At 48.3% G+C, this 12,297-nt stretch overlaps 1 long non-coding RNA gene across 1 annotated transcript; it reads left to right on the forward strand.

The window, feature by feature from the left end:
* The first annotated feature begins 2,448 nt into the window (after positions 1–2,448).
* LOC143693772 (uncharacterized) lies at positions 2,449–12,020 on the forward strand. The gene is made up of 3 exons (XR_013181717.1): positions 2,449–2,618; positions 5,878–6,080; positions 11,517–12,020. It is a non-coding gene; the product is annotated as an uncharacterized LOC143693772 (long non-coding RNA).
* The last annotated feature ends 277 nt before the right edge of the window (positions 12,021–12,297 follow it).

The raw sequence follows: 12,297 nt of genomic DNA on the forward strand, positions 1-12,297 counted from the left end.
AGGATCCAGGTGAGGTCTGAACCACAGCCAGGAACGAGGCAAAGGGACATCATTTCCCAAAATATCCCAAAGTACCAGCGAATTTTGGCGCTTTGCTCTGGCACATGCACTGGGCAGATGGTCACAGGACACGGCTCAGGTAGGGAGGCAGCTCCTGCACGCTCAAAATCCTCCCTTTTCCCTCTGCTTCCCGGCAAGAAAGGGGCTGATTAGCACAAAATCCATGGCAACCCGGCCAGCAGCCTCGGAGCCAGCCCCTCATTCCCTCCCCTGCTCGGGGAGCCTTTGTCTGCTGCTGGCACCTCCCTCAAACCCTCACGTTTTGCTCTCCTGGATTTTGGAGGGAGCAGATTTGCTCTTCTCAGCCCCTCTGGGCAGGGCTGGCTGGGGAACAGAAGATTCAGGTTTCCCCCTTACCTGTAAGGGACAATTTTACTCCTTTTTCTATTCCTGGGGAGTTTCTGAAGAAGCCTCAGGACTCAAGCTTGTCCTAGAGATGGGTAAATAGCCTGGACTGATTCCCCTAAGGAGATGATTTCCACCTGCAAACAGCACAGGGGAAAAAAGATCGGCCTGTGACTGCAAAAATCTTTGCAACAACCACCTGGCAATTACTGATCAGGGTTTTCCCTGAGGAAAAACCCTATGGTAACAGTCAGGTGTGGTCTCCTTTGGGGTTAAAGGCACTTCTGGAGTAATGAAGCAGCATTTTTTCCCTCTGGGATTCACAGAGCATCCTGGTTGAAACCAGCCTGGAGTCCAGTCCGTGCCTGGCCTGAAATCTGCAAGTGCAGCCTGCTAAGGGTAAATCAGTAGGAAGAGGGGAGTTTTCCTTTCCAAGCAAAGCCAGGTTAGAGGGAATCCCCCCAGAACCTCTGATCCCTCTCACCAAGCCCACTCCACACAGGAAAACCATTTTAAAAGCAGCCCTTGAGTCCACCCATGAGGATTTCCTTTCCTTCCCTGAGGGAATCAGCCCCTGCAGGGCGTGGAACCCGCCAGGTACCAGCACAGGGTGAATTGAACCTTTACATCCCATTTTGGCAGAAATTCCTGCAATTCCCCTGAACCTTTACATCCCATAAAGGCAGAGATTCCTGCCATTCCCCATAACATTTACATCCCATTTTGACAGAGATTCCTTCCATTCCCCCTGAACCTTTACATCCCACACTGGCAGCAATTCCTGCCATTCCCCCTGAACATTTACATCCCATATTGACACAGATACCTGCAATTCCCCTGAACCTTTACATCTCATTTTGACAGAGATTTCTGCCATTCCCCTGAACATTTACACCCCATTTTGGCAGAAATTCCTGCCATTCCCCCATAACCTTTACATCCCATGTTAAAAATAGGTCAGAAACTGTTGTAAAATGGTTGATAGATGGTTAAGCATGTACTGTTAGTTTGGTTATTATATTTTAAAAGGGGTTTAAAAGGGTAGTTATAAAAAATATGGTACTCAAAGTACAATAATACACTTAAATAAAGTGCACCACGAGCCTGCGTGGACAGAACTATAATGGGCCAATTAAGTGCCCTAAACCTTCCTGCAAATGAAGGATCCAAAAAGAAACCGAGTCAAAGGGACAAAAACCAGGATAAAAAGGGGCTTCTGACCCAGGGAAGCTGTGCCACTCCATCCCCTGCTCGGCCCGAGGGTCCCCTTGCTTTAGGCCTTGCTTTTTCATATAATAAATGCTGAAATCACTTGAGAGGAATAGCTGATTTGTGTTTACAAACAAGCTGTGGGTCTGCTGGTAGATAAAACTGGCACTGAGAGATAAAAGAAACAATGGGAAATATTCCACTGATGGATGAATGGAAAAAGATATTTGCTTTTACAAAGAAACTTTGGGTTTGTTGTTAAATGAAATTGGACATTGAAAGGTGAAAGAGACAATGGGGAAACCCCTTAAATTCAGTAAGAATTAAAAATTAAAAGGGAAGGTTATACATTAGAGGGAAATCTCTGGTATCAGGTGTATCGGGAAGTTTGTACCTCTCAAGTACCTCAGCCAATGGGGAAAGAGAGAAGGGAAATGTGGCCGGGAAATTGGGATAAAAAGGAGGCTGCATCCTCCAAAAATTTGAGCAATCCAAGCGAATGCCCCATAGCCTCTCCCTTTATTTGAGTAAAACCAGAAAGGACTCCTCTGTCTCCTTTTTGGACATAAACCTCTGGTGTTTGTGGATTAATCTTCCTAACACCAGGAAAATTTTTAATTTTCCCAACACCGGGAAAATTTTAGTCCTGGGAGCTTGCTCTCGTTTTATTGTCCCATCCTGGCAGAAATTCCTGCCATTCCCTCTGCTCCCCTTGGCAATCACTCTGGGAGACCGGGGCGAGCCCCCAAGGCATCCTGAGCTGGCCAGAGCTTCCCAAATCCTGCCCAGGCAGCCCAACATCCTCTGGCCGGTGCCAGGGAGGGGTGGCAGACCACCACAGCAGCAGGAGCATCTTTGAGTGAAAATGTGAAAAACAGGCAATGCTCAGCAGTGGGGGCTGGGGCAGGGAATTTTTTGAGTGCTGCAGGAGGACCTCGGATGCGACGCCGGCGCTGGGGCTGCTCAGCAGCGATGGCCCCGATGGAGTGGCGCAGGTTCAGTGGGTCAGAAGCCCCTTTTTATCCCGGTTTTTGTCCCTTTGGATTGGTTTCTTGTCGGATCCTTCATTTGCGCTTGATTGGCCCATTACAGTTCTGTCCGGGCTGGCTCGTTTCGCTGGGGGGTGATGCACTGCACTTAGGTGTATTATGGTACTTTGAGTATTTCTTATATTTCTTATAATGCCCTTTGAAACCCCTTTTACAATATAATAACCAAACTAACAGCACATGCTTAATGATCTATCAACTATTCTACAACAGTTTCTGACCTATTTTTAACATGGAATGTAAAGGTTCAGGGGGAATTGCAGGAATCTCTGACAATATGGGATGTAAAGGTTCAGGGGGGATGTAAAGGTTCAGGGGGAATCTCAGGAATCTCTGACAATATGGGATGTAAAGGTTCAGGGAAATGACAGGAATCCCTGCCAAAATGGGATGTAAAGGTTCAGGGAGGGGGTGTAAAGGATCTCTAGGACAAGCCTGAATCCTGAGGTCATATCCCTTGCCTGACTTCTTCAGAAGTTCCTCAGGAATTAGGAGTTACTCCTTAGGAAAAGGAGTAAAATTGTCCCTTACAGGTAAGGGGGAAACCTGAATCTTCTGTTCCCCAGCCAGCTCTGCCCAGAGGGGCTGAGAAGAGCAAATCTGCTCCCTCCAAAATCCAGGAGAGCAAAAAGTGAGGGTTTGAGGGAGGTGCCAGCAGCAAACAAAGGCTCCCCGAGCACCCCCGAGCCATGCCACGATCCGCTCAGTGGTTCTGCTGAAGGCTGTAAAGCTGGCTCTGCCTAAAGATAAGCTGAGCCTGCAGGCTGGGCTGGCTGGAGCCCAGACCAGCACAAAGAGGGCTTTGTGCGAGCGGGATGCTCAAGGGGATGGGGCAGAGCTGCTCCAGGCGGGTATTGAGAGCCCGGAGACAAAACGGGGAGAAACTGAAAGGGGACCTTTCTTTCTTTGCTCTCCGGGAGATGGGAGGGAGCTGCACACGGGGATGAAAAAGCCGCAGGTGATCAAAGCCCCGCGGTGCAAGGGGAACAAAGCAGCGCAGGGGGGAGCGGGAGAGGCAGAGTCAACATTCCACTGATGGGATCTGATGGGAAAGAAAGGAGCTGCGATGTGACCGTGTTCACAGGGGTCCCAGGATGAGGGAAGAGACGAGGATCTGACTCCATGTTTCAGAAGGCTTGATTTATTCTTTTATGATATAGATATTATATTAAAACTATACTAAAAGAATAGAAGAAAGGATTTCATCAGAAGGCTGGCTAAGAATAGCAAAAGAAAGAATGATAACAAAGGTTTGTGTCTTGGACAGAAAGTCTCAGCCAGCTGGACTGTGATTGGCCATTAATTAGAAACAACCACATGAGACCAATCAAAGATCCACCTGTTGCATTCCACAGCAGCAGATAACCATTGGCTACATTTTGTTCCTGAGGCCTCTCAGCTTTTCAGGAGGAAAAATCCTAAGGAAAGGATTTTTCATCAAAGATGCCTGTGACACTGCGAGGCTGAGCTGGAGATCATTAAAAGCCGCGTTTCATCTGGGCTGTGATGCCAGGGGTGAGGTGATGAAGGGTGGGAGGAAGGCAGGGAATGCAGGAAAAGCACATCCCTGTGTCCTGTACGGGCTGGGATGGGCACACACACACACTCAGGGGGATCTGGGATGTGCAGAGGGCCCATCTGAAATCCCCACGAGCAGCAGCTGAAGAATTGCAGCTGAACTTCTGGCAAGGGCAAGAGCTTGGCTTAGGGTCAGAGTCAGGTTTGGATTGGAAGGGACACTGGAGGTCACCTAGCCTGAGGTTTCCCTAGAGCAGGTTACTCAGGGTTGTGTCCAGATGGCTTTTAAAAATCTCCAGGGAAGGATAAATCCAGAAGCACAGAATGGTTTGGGTTGGAAGGGAGCTGAAAGTTCATCCCATTCTGTCCCAGGAAGTTCCACTATCCCAGGTTGCTCCAAGCCCTGTCCAACCTGGCCTTGGACACTTTCAGGGATCCAGCAGCAGCCTCAGCTTCTCTGGGCAGCCAGTGCCAGGGCCTCACCAACATCACACTGAAGATTTTCTTCCTAAAATCTAATCTAAATATCCCCTCTTCTAGTTTAGAACTGTTCCCATTGTCCTGTTACTCTCTGCCCATATAAAAAGTTGCTCATCCTCTTTTTTATAATCCCATTTAGGCACTGGAAGGGGCTCTGAGCTCTCCCTGGATCCTTCTCCAGGTGAGCACCCCCAGCTCTCCCAGCCTGGCTCCAGAGCAGAGGGGCTCCAGCCCTTGGAGCATCTCTGTGGCCTCCTCTGGACCTGCTCCAGTGATTCCATGTCCTTATCAGATACTCCAGGGGTGGATTCAGTGCTCCAGGCTGGATGAGTAGAGGGAGGGAGCCCTTGGTCAGTCCTGTCCACACCCACCAGAGTGTTTGACCTGCTGTTCATAAAGAAAAAGGGGTGGAGGACAATTGGGGTCAGGGGTGGCAGGTGGGGCTCTCAGAGCTGTGAAATAACTGAACTTGCACCTGGAGAGGCTTGAGAAGCTCTTGGCTGTGGAGTTGAGATTTCAGGAGAGTTGATTGCAGCTTTTTGGGCAACTCTGAGGTTGCTATGAAGGGGAGAAGGTGTCCAAGACAGCTGGCTGATTTATTTTTAAAGAAAACTCATTCAGAGCTTGGGAACAAACCCTGCCTTTGCTCATGAAAATCAGGAATTTCAGCACAAAGCCTCCTTGGCTAATTAAGACACTTCTTAGTGAGCTGAGCTTTTAAAAGGGAGCATACAAGAAATGGAAATAAGGAGGGGAAATGAAAGAAGAGTGCAAATGCAAGGCTGGGCTACTTAGGGATGAAAGCTGGAGGGCTGAGGACCAGCTGGAGCAGAAAGTGGCCAGGGATGCTGAGAGTGACAAAAAAAGGGGGTTGTAAGTGTTTTAACAGCACACTTCAGGGAAAATGTGCGTGGGTTGTTGGATGGGGGGACAGCCTCACAAAGGGTGATTATGGCAAAGGTTGGATTCCCTTCTTTTCCTCAGTTTCTATACGCCAGACTTGCTCCAAGATTCTGCACACAACAGCAATGTTTGGGAGGAAGAATAACCAGCAGCCAGGGAAATAAAATTTTAGGGGCTGTTTTAGTGGAATTAAATCTATTTACATCCATGGGACTGGATGAGAGTGCTCTAATGGAACTCTGTGGTGGAATTGTGGGGCTGCTGCCTGTCAACTACAAAAAACTCCTGGTGTCTGATCTCTGCCCACCCTCAGGTGCCTCCAAGATTTATACACACCTTAAAAAAGGAATAAAGGAGGATTTGGAGAGCTCTGGAGGTCAGCCCCACCTTAGACCCTGGAAAAATCATGGAGCATGTCCCCTGGGAATTAATTTCTGGACATGAGAACTCACAGATTCCAGAGAACTAAACTCTGGAGGCTGGTGCATAAGGAGCTCTGCAGAAATGGAATTCCAGGTGAGAGGAAGCACACAAAGCAATCAACCTTTCTTCTTCTTCTGTGCCAAGAGCTTTGACCTGGGCTCAGGAGGAAGGCTGGCATTTTGAGGGTGTGAAGAAATCCCTTAGGAGTCAAATCCTGGTGCTAAATCCTTTCTTTCCCTGCCAGAACTGGAAAGAAATAATGAACAACGAGGCAAATTTCACCTCACCCTGTGGCACGTGGTAAATCTCAAGATTTTTGCACCAACATCACTCCCTGCCCTTGCTTGTCCTGCAGGTGGGATGGGAAAATAGTAAAAAACTCCAAAAAAGGGCTTTTCCCAGGAAATGTGGCTGGGTATATACAGCCAGCCCCAAGCTTGAAATGTTCCTTTTAGCTCAGGGCAGGGGCTCAGCCTGGCTCTTGTGTGACACCCTGGCTTTTCCCACCCAGGAAGATTTTTTGGTGGCTGGACTTTTCGCCCAAAGGAAGGATTTCCAGGAGCACCACAGCTTGTGATCCTTCACAGAGGTGCTGGAGACTGAAGCTCCTCCCTGTAGAGCCCCTGGGACATCCTTCCTCTGCCATCCTCTCCTCCTGCATGGCACGGAGCTCTCTGATAAATAATTCCCTTTATTTTTTTTTTTTTTTTTGGCTGATTGCATGCTGTTACTAGGAAACCTCCTGGCATCCCTGGGACTGTAACTCAGAGCAGGCTGGCAGCTAATGGAGATAATTAAGATTTTATAGCCACCTTTCTGAAGGGGCTGGCCAGTGGGGGCCTCAGAGGGCTGGGGTCCTCTGTCTGTGCTTGGAAGAGACCCAGAGAAAAGAAAATAACTTCTTCAGGGCTTTGCTGGAGCTGTACTGGGGCTGGGAGCAAACCAAAAGCTGAGGAGCATTTCCAGGTGCTGGATTTCAATGGTCATCCCAGTCTCTGGCATGGGTTAGGCACAGGACAACAACTCCCAGGCAAAATTTGGGAGCTTTCATGGATCAGGGACATTCCTAAGATGTGGTTTGGTGTGGCTGCTGTTTTGTAATTAATAATATGGGCTTGATCAGATTGGGGACTTGGCTTCAGGCCCCAGGATGGGTCCTGGTTGTTGGTAAAGACACAGCTCCTGCTGTTCCCATCCAAATGAGTGATTCCACTGCTGGGGGAGAGGTTTGTGTGTCACAAGTCAAGAAAACTTCTGCTCTACAGCCTTGGCTTAAAAATGCACTGGGGAATTGTCCCTTTGCACACTGGAATTGTCCCTTTGCAAGATCCCTGAGAGGTTTGCGTGTCACAAGTCAAGAAAACCTCGCCTCTACAGCTTGGCTTAAAAATGCACTGGAATTGTCCCTTTGCACTGGAATTGTCCCTTTGCAAGGTCCCTGAGTCCTCAGTGATTTCTCTCTGTAGGAAAGGATTCTTGAACTCTGTCCTGGCTGGGTTTCCTTGGCTCTCTGAGTGAACTGAACAGCACCAGGGTCACTCCTGTGCCCAGCATTCCAGCTGGTGCAGCCCACACAGGTTGATATTGTGACAGATGAGTATTGTCATGATTGACTCTCACAATTAATGGGCAAATATCATGTATATAGGTTAAATAAAGTTTTACAGATTTATAGTTATGCTGTACCCCCCTCATGTGGTTATCAAGGGACAGCTGGGGTTGGGACATCTGGGAGGGCTGGCTTGTCACTTTGGTGACATCTGACCTCCAGTCAGGGTTTAGGAAGAGATCTCCACCACTGGACAGCAAAGAAGGGGTTGATGGACAGAACTTTGGGAGGGGTTAAAGGGTTAAAAAGGGAAAACCTCCACTGTGAGGGAGCTGAGCACATAGTGGGGGAAATCTTTTGCTCCCAGCGCTGTAACCTTTTTTCTTTATTGAATCTTCTGTTGTATTTTTGATAAGGTTTAATAAACCTTCCTAAACTATGAAAAGTGAGCAGCTATTTCTCTCAATATGGTTAAACCCTCATGCCCCCAAAGAGGATAGCAGCACCCAGGCTGGCAGTTTGGGATGATCCCTGGTTCCTACAACTCCTGAACACATCCTGCTGGTTGGGCTGGACCCACACCATGCCAGGAACCTCATGGAGCAGGCAGAGCCCACCCTTGGCAAGGCATTCAAGGCACCAAATCTTGGGCTGGAATTGGCAGCCTGGGAAGGCAACAGCACACTCTGAAAAGCTGCTGCCTTCACAGGATGAGTCTGAGAGAATTGAGAACTTGAGCTCTCTGATCTGGTTAGAAGCCTTGCAACAGGCTTTCAGTTATAATTCACCTGCAGGACAAGATTTTCTCCAAAGCCCCAGTCCCAGCAGCTCCCAGGGTGGTGCAGGATGTGCTGAGCCTGCCAAGGTGTTCACACCTGGGAGCCCGGGAGGGGCTCAGCTGCATCTCCAGCTGAGCACCCACAGCAGGGGCCATCCCATGTCAGGACCCCTGACATCCCTCTGGCCGTCCTGAGCAGCCAAGACCCCTGCCAGGGGGCTCAGAGACCCTGGCACGGAGCCCAAAATGCCTCTGGTTTTGATTATGACCCATGGAGCAAGTTACCAACCTTAGATGAAGATTATGTAGAATGATAGTGAGTTTATCACAAGGTGAAAAAGTAGATTTTGGGGTTTTTAGAATGGGGGTTCAGGGGGGCAAGATGGAGGGATCTGGCTGTGTCCAGCCTTTGTCCTTCTTCTTCTTGGCCTCCATCTTCTGCTGTGATGGTGGCACTTTTGGATTGGTTTAGAGTAGAAGCTCACTGTCTAACATAGGTGATAGGTATTGGAAAGTAATTGTAAATATTGTACACGTAATTTTTAGTATAAAGACATAACACCACCCTGGGGGCAGGCAGAGTGCCTGGACTGACTTGCAGGATGGACCTTGGCTGGACAGGAGAGAGAATTTTATAGATAAGATACAATAAACAACCTTGAGAACGAGAAATCAAGAGCTCTGACTCCTTCGAGCATTGGGCTGGGAAAAGAGACTTTCCAACCCTTCTCGGGGTCACTCTGACAAGCCAGAGACCCCAACAACCCCACATCTCATTTCCCACCTTATACTCACAGGATAATCCCTCCAGTCCTCTGCCTGGAGCTGACCTTTGCAGATCTCCATGGGGCACTGTCAGCAGCATTCCTGCTTCCCCCTGAGCTGCCTCCTTGGCTACCCAGGCCGGGAGCTGAAACAGTCGAGGGCAATTCCCTGTGTGCCCCCCCTGAGCAATCCCCACACAGGAGAGATCCCCTCAGAGCACATGGCATTTCTGGAGCAGCTCCTTCCTGCCCCCATTGTTCCTGGGAAAGGCAGACAATGATCTAAGAATGCAAAACTCCTGAAACCCCTCCAGAAAGCCGAAATTTATGAGCGGCCTGTTCCAACTGGCAGAGGGAAGCTGTCAGTGGAACAAAAACATTGTGTAATAACCTCCCTCCTCCCCCTCATCCCCCTCTGGGGGGAGCTGAGACAGCCACAAGGGAGAGGGGGGGTCGGGGAAGGAGCAGTGGTGAAGCCCTGATCATTCCTCACTGAGAATGGACTGGGTTGGGAGGGAAAATAAAGATTATCTCGTTCCAACCTCCACCTTCCACCATCCCAGGTTGCTCCAAGCCCTGTCCAGCCTGACCTTGGACATTTCCAGGGATGGGACAGCCACAACTTTGGCACTGCAGACCCCTCTCAGTGGCTGCCCCAGAGCATTTTAAAGCACATTTAGGTGCTGATGGCAACAGTGACCAGAATGGTTTGTCTGACCACAGGAGCTCTGTAATATCCACCTTTTCCAAGGATAGAGCCAGTCCAGGTCTTGGCTGCTCTGAATGATGGGTGAATGAAGGTGGTTTCTTGATCCTTCTCCATAAAATAGATTGAAAAGATGAAAGGCTGAAAGCAGGAGTTTGGCCCAAATTCAATTGTTGCTTACCTTAAATTCCACATTTCACTTTAACTTCCCAACCATTGGAACCTGGGGCTCCCAGGAGTGAGTGTGGTCATCCAGGAGTGTCCCAAGGAATGTCATCAGGAGAGTCCTGAGCCTGCAGAGGGGAGGGAAGTGCTGCCCTCAGCCTCCCAGATTTCCCAGGTCACACGGAGATGAGCGAGGATTTTTGGAGTGGTTTGCACATCTTTGGGTGCTGCATCTGGTTTGTGAGTGATGCCAGAGGGGTGGTTCCTGCTGGGTTTTGGGCTGTCTCACTCGCATCCCCTCAGACACAACACTTGGTTGTAAAACGTGCAGCAGGGGAAGCGAGCCTGGCTCCGGTCCTGGTGTGGAGCCTGCCACCTCCTCCTTGCAATCCCTTGTTTTTGCCTTCCCCCTCCTCCTGTCTGCCTTGATCTGAAGGAAAACCCACTCAGCAGAGAGTGCCAGGCTGTGAAATAAACCCACGAGGTGCTGGGAATACTCCAGCTGGGATTTGTTCCCATATGCATCCATATCTATATCATCTACATCTATAAAAAAGGTTAAACTGTGACAGTTGAAATCCTGTGTAGCAGAGCCAGTCTGAAAATTCAGTCTTTAAATCCTTAAATGTGTCATTCTTTGGCTTTCCTGGTGCAAGGGGACCCAGTGTGGCTTTCTGTGACAGAGTCTCCACTGAATTTAATTAAGGTTTTATGGGGGTAATTGTGAGAGACCCTGGATCACTCACTGATTATGAGAAAACACTTCTCATGCCAAAAGAGTGAGGAATGAGACACTTTGCTGGGAACAATGACCCTTTTAATCATTTCTGCTTTGGGGCTGTGGCAGAGGAGCAAGGTCCTGTCCATTACCAGGTCGTGGCAGCTCATGCCAGGGACAGCAGCCAGCTGAGAGTGAAGTAAAATGTGTAAAATTGCTTTGTGCTTCCTCTTAATTGACCCAAAGGAAGTAAAAAGAAAAAAGAAACCCGGGCCAATTAATTTTTAACTGATTTTTTTATGGTGAGAAATGTAGAGCTTTGGACTGACTAAAACTTCAGGGATTGGGTCTAGTTAAGAAAGAGAAAGTGGAAAAGTTTTATTAAGGCTCCTTCAAGGAAAATTTTTTAACAGTTAACAGCAAAACAGTGTTTGAATGAAAATGAAGTGTTAATGTCTCAGCTGTAATTTAAAATTTTTAGAACTATTTTTGCAGAATCCCAGAATGGTTTGGGTTGGAAGGGACCTTAAAGTTCATCCAGTTCCAGCACCCTGCCATGGTCAGGGACACCTCCCACTGTCCCAGGCTGCTCCAAACCCCATCCAGCCTGGCCTTGGACACTTCCAGGGATCCAGGGACAGCCACAGCTTCTCTGGGAAACCTGTGCCAGGGCCTCACCACCCTCACAGGGAACAACTTCCTCCTAAGCAAAGAATTTTAAGTGATGCATTTGAGTTTTGAGTAATAGCAAAGTTTATCTCATTAAAATGCTAGACCGATTCCTCCCCTTTAAAATTTGCGTTGAGATTTTAGGGGCAAGCAAAAATAATCTGAAATTTTATCTTCCAGTTAGCCTGGAGAAATCCATGGTCCTCCAGCCTGGCCACCTAAATTAAAACTGCAGTTAATTATTCCCATGGATTAATTCTCAAACTGGCTCTTCCATTTCACGAGCAACGTGTCTCACTGCTGGGTGGCTGAGGACAGCACTGGAATCAGTGCCCAGAAGATTCCTGCTTCCAAGAAATGGAGCAGCAGCCACTGGTGCTCCAGATGGAGATGCAGCTTTGATTTGTTGGTCTACAAAGAAGCATTTTTTGGATGGACTTCAGCAGAACCAACCTTGATCTCCACCAGCTTTTCTGTCCAGGCATCTGGGAAAGGGAATGTGGCTCTAAGAACAGGAGAGAAACCAGCACTCGAGGGTTTGAATCATCCCATTGTGGACAGCTGAGACCTGCAGGCTCCTGTCTGGGAATTTTGTGGTGGGAGCAATGACCTGTCCTCATGTTTCTCAAATCTGACCCAAAAATTGGGTGACTTTTAATTTTAAATAAAATTTAGCAAAAATCAGACCTATTTCTATTTATTTTTTCCTCCCTAGCCTGATATATTTGAAGTGCCTGGACCCACTTTTCACTCAGTGGCTAACTAACATAAAACATAATTATTTTTTTTTTGTCGTTGTTTTTTATTTCTTTCCCATAGGTTTTTGTCCAAACACACCATATGTGCTCCAACCTTATTTTCCTCCCATCTCTCCTGGACTGCCAGGTGGAGCTGATGGGCTTGAATGGATACAAAAACCTGCCAGGAAAAAGCCTGGCACACCTGTAACCCTGGAACACAC

The sequence above is a fragment of the Agelaius phoeniceus genome, chromosome 3, assembly GCF_051311805.1.
Source record: "Agelaius phoeniceus isolate bAgePho1 chromosome 3, bAgePho1.hap1, whole genome shotgun sequence".
NCBI lineage: Eukaryota > Metazoa > Chordata > Aves > Passeriformes > Icteridae > Agelaius > Agelaius phoeniceus.